This window comes from Pseudopodoces humilis, chromosome 20 (assembly GCF_049639895.1).
Source record: "Pseudopodoces humilis isolate 2021_Gansu_Grassland_sample_001 chromosome 20, ASM4963989v1, whole genome shotgun sequence".
Lineage (NCBI taxonomy): Eukaryota > Metazoa > Chordata > Aves > Passeriformes > Paridae > Pseudopodoces > Pseudopodoces humilis.
In genome coordinates, this window is record NC_142219.1 from 7,031,094 (window position 1) to 7,037,311 (window position 6,218).

The window sequence follows — 6,218 nt, forward strand, 5'->3', positions numbered from 1 at the left end:
ATATTTTTCATATACCTGCAGCTCTGTAGACTACTATTATATAGTTACACAGCTCCTTAATTAACTCTAGTACTTTTCTTACCCTTTTCCATAGCTTTTGGAACAATAAGCTGACCTCCTAAACACATTCCTGGAATACTGTTTAGTCTTATTCTAAGCAGGGGAAGTACAATAAGACATAATAAGAAGTGGGCACAGTGCCCTTGGACCAAATCCAAGGGGCTGACCCAGGGGTAGGTTACTTGGGCAACTGAATCTCCTGTTGGAGATGTACCTGTTAGATACCCTAATTAATTAACCTTATAATAGTAGAAACCCAGCGCGAGGTGTGCCCATCAGGACCGGACACCTGGAAGCTTCCAAAGAAAGGTCTGTTTGATACTATTCTAATACTGTGGCAAGGGCTCTTTCTCTCTTTTGACTATAGGTAACAGTAACTCTGCAGTTACTGTGGGCTTCAATACCTGCCTATAAGCCACAAAAAGCAAGGCAGAGGTCTAATTCTCATCTACTTCCCTGCCAGCTGATATTACAATGTGCCCTTTATATCAGGAGCTGCAGAAAAAACCCAAACAACAAAACAAACAACAAAAACAAACAAACAAACCCCAAAACAAAGCAATAAAACCACTGAGGAATCAGGTATTTGAAAAGACAGAAGGGAGCAAAGGCAAAAGGATGAGTTAGATGAGCGTGTAGGTTAACAAACAGCCAAAAGGGCCCTAGATAAGGGAACATAACAGACACACACGAAAAGGCTCAGCATACGAAGTTATATCATAACATAAATCAGTTTCCTATTGTGAGCCTTCATTAAATTGTCCTGAAATAACAGACTTTATTCTCCAAGGCTCCACTAAGTTCCATTAACAGTTTCCATAAGGATTCCTTCCAAAGATACAGAACACCACTGGCAGCTGCACCAGGCAGCTACAAACACTAAAAACGTGAGTGCACAGCTCATGTTCTGCAGATCACCACCACATGGTACTTCCACATTTTTAACTGCTTACTCTTATTTTAGCTCGTCATTTAAAAAAAGTTTCATGTCACAAAATAAACTAAACCATACAGTTTGGGGGGGGAATATAAATGTAATGGAGCAAACTGCATAGGTCCCAAAGAAAGTAGAGTAATCTTAGCCTGGTTGTCTTACAGATGTACTTTAAATGCAGAAAGAAAAAAACAAAACAAAACTACTTTGTTTAATAAGTACCACTGTCCATTCCCACAATCAAACAGAAAAGGGATCGGAAAGAAACACACAGGGAAAAGGGTCTCTTTTTTCAACGCAGGAAAAAACCAGCATCTTAAAATTTGTAACCAGCATTGCCCAAACTCAAAGAAAAATTCCCTTCAGTTACATCAGCTCGGCAGTCTAGAAATGAATTTAATAAAGAACATATTTTCTTTACAAATACCTGTAGCTGCAGCAAGGAACAGCTTACCACAGATTCTCTCTTCAAAAAGTCACTTTTGAAAAGAAACTGTGTCAGAGACTGATTACTTCACATACAGTGGACCCCAAAAGGAAGAGAGGCTCAGAGCAAACTCTCCTTATTTGCTAACCAAATACAAAGTCCTTCTCCTTATCCTCCAGCCCTAGGCAACTCAGGTGCTGATCCATTAACCAATGTCAAAGTCATTCCCCACTCAGTCATCTATTTATTTTTATTATACCTAGTGTGTCTTTTCAACACATACAACTCTAGAAATAAGTTAATCCTATTTATTACCACTGCTAAAAAACGAAACAAAAACTAAAACAAAGAATCCCCCCCACAAAACAAAAACAAGAAAAAAACCCAAAACAACAACTTAAGAGACTAAATTTATTTTCTTTAAACCAGAACAGGAAGTACCAAAAGAAAATATTCTTTAAGATAATACATGTAAGAATTCTTCTCATTATCAGCTTTAGAGTAGAAAGATTCTGAGCAAAACAACCACTTGGTGTAAGTCAGTCATTAAGGATGGTTAAGAAAATGCAGCCAGAGCCCAACAATAGCATTATCAGTGGAAAATACAGACAAGGCTCAAGAACTTCTCCAGTCCATAACACATCATTCCATTTCAGAATGAACAGAGTACATAATTTTAGAAAACCATCCTCAGAAGTGGCAAAACAACAGTTGCTTTTAGAGCTTGAGTAGTTTTCTGGCAGGGTTTAGATGGTTTGATTAATTATGTAAGACAAAAAATTGATTTACAAAAGGCGAAAATCAGAGCCTAGGAAGGAGAAAATATATTCTTCCTTTCCCATCATATGTAAGCTTCTTGCTTGTAAAGAAAAACAACAGACATAAGGAACCAAAATGCCTTCTCTTTCTCTAAATAAGCAAAACAGCCCCGATAATCAAAAGGAGCTGCCCAAAAATCCTAGCGACCCAACTTCTTATCCAGAAGTAAAAATAGGAGCCCCTAAGTTTAATTACCCAAATAGACAGAACAACCTCTCACAAAACAAAAATAAAAGATCTAATTCCAAGACCTCTAAGTCACAGCCTAACGGAATAAAGAAATGGAATGTGTTCACCCAGTTCCAGTTTATGGTAGAGCAACGCCTGGATATTCAGGTCTCAGCGGGCAAACTTTGCAGACAAACCCGAAGCCTAAGGAAAGGAGGCACAAAAGAACGAACTGTTTCCAACCAAAAAAAAAGTGAGGAAAGAGGGGGGAATTAACCTTTCAGAGGCTGGACGAGATAATTTACTATTAATAGAAAGAACACACGAAGAATCCTGAGAGTTACAGAGACATCACATTATCTTCAACGTACCAGAACTAAAAAAGTCCCTGCACGCCCGCACACGCGTTGGTGCCTTTTCTTCCCAACTTTGCTCTGGAGCCGAGACACGCTCCCGTCCCCTGTACAAAGGGCTGCGTCCGGCGGAACCCCCCGTCCCTCCCTCTGCCCAGACACACGGACCTGAGGAACCGCCAGAGCCGACACTCCCCATCACCCCCGGACCAGGAGGGACCGGGGATACAGACATGGCGCTTCCTTCCCCTCCACAATCATGAACACGATCCCACGGCGAGGCGAGTAGGGAGGTGGCTAAAGGTGGGCGGGAAACAAAAAAAAAAAAAAAATCCCCCCAAACACAAAACAACCAAAGAAAAATCCTGAACAAAACAAAACACAACACCAGCTCTGAGAAGAGGCCGCTCAGGCCGGGCGCAGTGGAAGCGCCGCACGGCAATACCCGCCGGGCAGGGCGGCGCCTTCCAGCGATGGGATGTCGGGGCTCGTGGAGAGGCTCCTCTGGGCTCCGCGCCCGGGGGCCGCTCCGGGCAGGCGGCAGGAGCGCGGCGGGCCCGCTAGCGCCGCGGCCTGTGGGGCGGAGGGGCTGCTGCCCGCGCAGGCCCGCCCTGTCCGTCGCGCCGCGGGGCCCGCACCCACCTGGGCCATCCCCGGCGGCCCCACCGCTCCTGTGCCGGGGGTGGGGGGGAGAGCGAGTCCGGCCGCCTCACGATCGCCGTCCCGCACTCCGCGCCGCCGCCATCTTTAAACGCCTGCGCTGGGCCCCTCCGGTTCCCGCGGGCGGGACCCCGCGCGCGCCGAGCCAATGGCGTTCGCAGCGTCCGCGGTGACAGATTTGAAATCCCGGCTGCCATTGGTTCATTCCCCTGCCTGTTACCCCGCTCCACCAATAGAGACACCCGCCCTCACAGGCCCGGGCCATGGCGGGGCGGGCGGGTTCTTTGTGTGGCCCCGCACCGCTCGGGCCATTTCCCTCCGGACGGACCAGCTACAAAAAAAAACCGCTTTTCGTTGCAAACGCTGTTTTGTATCTTTAAGTAACAAAACTACAGCATTACTGCTTCACGACTGAATTGCCTAAAAAGGATAAATCAAAGTAGGGCTATTTCTCCTGATCTATGTAACAAGAAGTTCACAGAACAAGTCCCAAATCTGACTGCAACGTTTAGACAGCATTCCTAAATAATTATTGACGTATCTTGAACAGTTTATGTAAAATTACTTCTAAAGTGTTAATGAACATTTACTGTCCTAATTTGCTCTATTATTTTATATTTTGTCAGCGATATAGAGCTTTTACTGATATGGGATTGCTTCTTTTGTCCTTCGCCGGTTTGAAATCAACATGAGACACAAAATACTGTGATAAAATACATCCTGGTTTCGTCACCAACATTATGTGTTTGTTTCATATGTAACTTCAGGACATGAGAATCTTTCTAGTATTTCATTGATCTCATGTCTCTGAGTACCCAAACACTGCTATGAAAGAACTAATATTTTAATAAAACTTTAAAAACTTATTCAAAAGACCACTGTTAGGTGTTTCCATCTTTGTGTTTGTCTTGCTGGACCAACACATCTAATTATAGGGGTGATAATTTGGACATAATGTCACTGGTAAAGAGCAGGTTGCTTTAAATCATTGCAAGCTGCCCTCAAAAACTGAACTCAGTTTCCACTAAAAGCAGCTTCTAATTTTTAATACCCCATAACAGGCTTCTGCTCAAACAAAAAACTTCAGAATGTACATTTAATAAACACCCTCAATTTGCAAAACAGCCACTCATGTCACACTTCAATTGTCAAAGCTGAGGAAAAAGATCTCACAATTAAGTAAACAGCTTGAGCTGATGTTGGCATTTGCTGCGTCAGGTCACCTCAAACTGCTAGCACTGGGACAGAAGATTGCCCCTCTCAAAGAGCCTATCAAAATACAAGTATTGTGACTCAGTGGCATCCCATTTATGTGACTGTATAAATGAACTGTGGCACTAAGATCACATACTTCAGAAAACAGGTTAAATTTTTTACACGTACATGAACAGCAGTGCTTCAGTTAGGATCAGATGAGGCACACATAGATTTTTGCAGAGTGGGAGAATCAAAATGCCTGCAGTGCTTAAAAAATGAAAAAATAACCGGTTTTAGTCTTTCCATTGCACATCTGTTTTCAGAGACTAGTAGTACAGGCTTAAACTAATGGTGCAACAGTTGATTCTTTGAGACACTGACACAACAGGGAAATAGGCTTCTAACTGTTAATAAACAAAAGGATAATAATCCATTAACAAAACAATGTTTTCATCAAAACAGTGCTCAAATTGTGCTTAAATTTTTTAACCAGCAGGATGATGTGACCCCTGGAGAATTAAATCTGATATAATACGGTGCAAAATTCACCTGAAAATTTTCAACACGTGGACTTCTGATGGAAGACTTGTCAAACATGCTCAAAACTTTTGAATTAGAAGTGTCCAGGTCCACCTGCATGGTGCAATCAGGATTAACCATAATTATCATGAAGTGTCATTACCAACAAATGTTGATAATGCTCCTAATGATAAGGAGATTTTCACATACAAGGTATCCAAGGCTGGACAGAAACTACTGCTGTCAACACAAAATACAGCAATAAAGACTATAAAGACAAAACTATGAGCTTCCCAATAAAGCTAACAGGCTGCATTCATCAGAATGAAAATTAGGTGGAGCCAGTGGCTTTTTCATATTCTTCCTATGTCAGTAACTGCAGCACATACTGTGCTATTCCAAGCAAAAGCTGCTGCAAGACAAGTTTTTCTCAGCCTTCATTACTTTTATTTCAGTAAAATAAGCTGCACTGCAGTTTTTTGGGCACTGGTAAACTGGTATTTGCTTGCATTACATTTCTTCATCTTTAACTTTTTGCTGCAATCTGCTCTCCTCAATCTAATCTTTGTCAGACATCACTTCACAGCCATGGAAAGATGTCAAAAGGATCCCATGAGCAATCTCAGACCAGTTCTCAAATGTCAAAAGAGGTGGTTGATTGCTGCAAAAAATAATCAAAGTAGACACATCCTTTGGCTCAACGATACCACAGAATTACTAATCTTGCTCTTGCCATTCATAGATTCAACATAAACTAAATTGTGTTGTCTACAGAATCACATATGACTTCTGATTTTCCTGTTGGAAACACTTCAGCCAAATGGTTCTCCCAAGTTTCAGAGTGCAGGCAGAATTTTCCCAGGGATGCAGACTTTTTTCTAAAGACAATATTGCTTAAAGTGGGATATAGTGCCTAAGAGGAAAAATAAAAAGTAGCAGCTTTACACGGAAATCTACAAATTAAAACAAGAAAAAAATAAAGCCAAAACCAAGTAGCCTTCATATCAGAAACTGCACTGCACAAGCCATTCAAAGAACATTCTGTTCAATTGCAAGTTGCACCTGGGCTGGTGCTATCCTG

The 6,218-nt window shown here is 42.2% G+C and overlaps 1 protein-coding gene across 2 annotated transcripts in view; it reads right to left on the reverse strand.

The window, feature by feature from the left end:
- The window catches only part of DGCR8 (DGCR8 microprocessor complex subunit), a 23,943-nt gene extending 20,408 nt beyond the window's left edge, over positions 1-3,535 (reverse strand). For both annotated transcript variants that reach the window (XM_088065221.1, XM_005524361.3), the window contains exon 1: positions 3,404-3,535. The gene's annotated coding sequence lies outside the window, so the exon portion shown is untranslated. The remainder of the gene's footprint in view (positions 1-3,403) is intronic.
- Between the last annotated feature and the right edge of the window lie 2,683 nt (positions 3,536-6,218).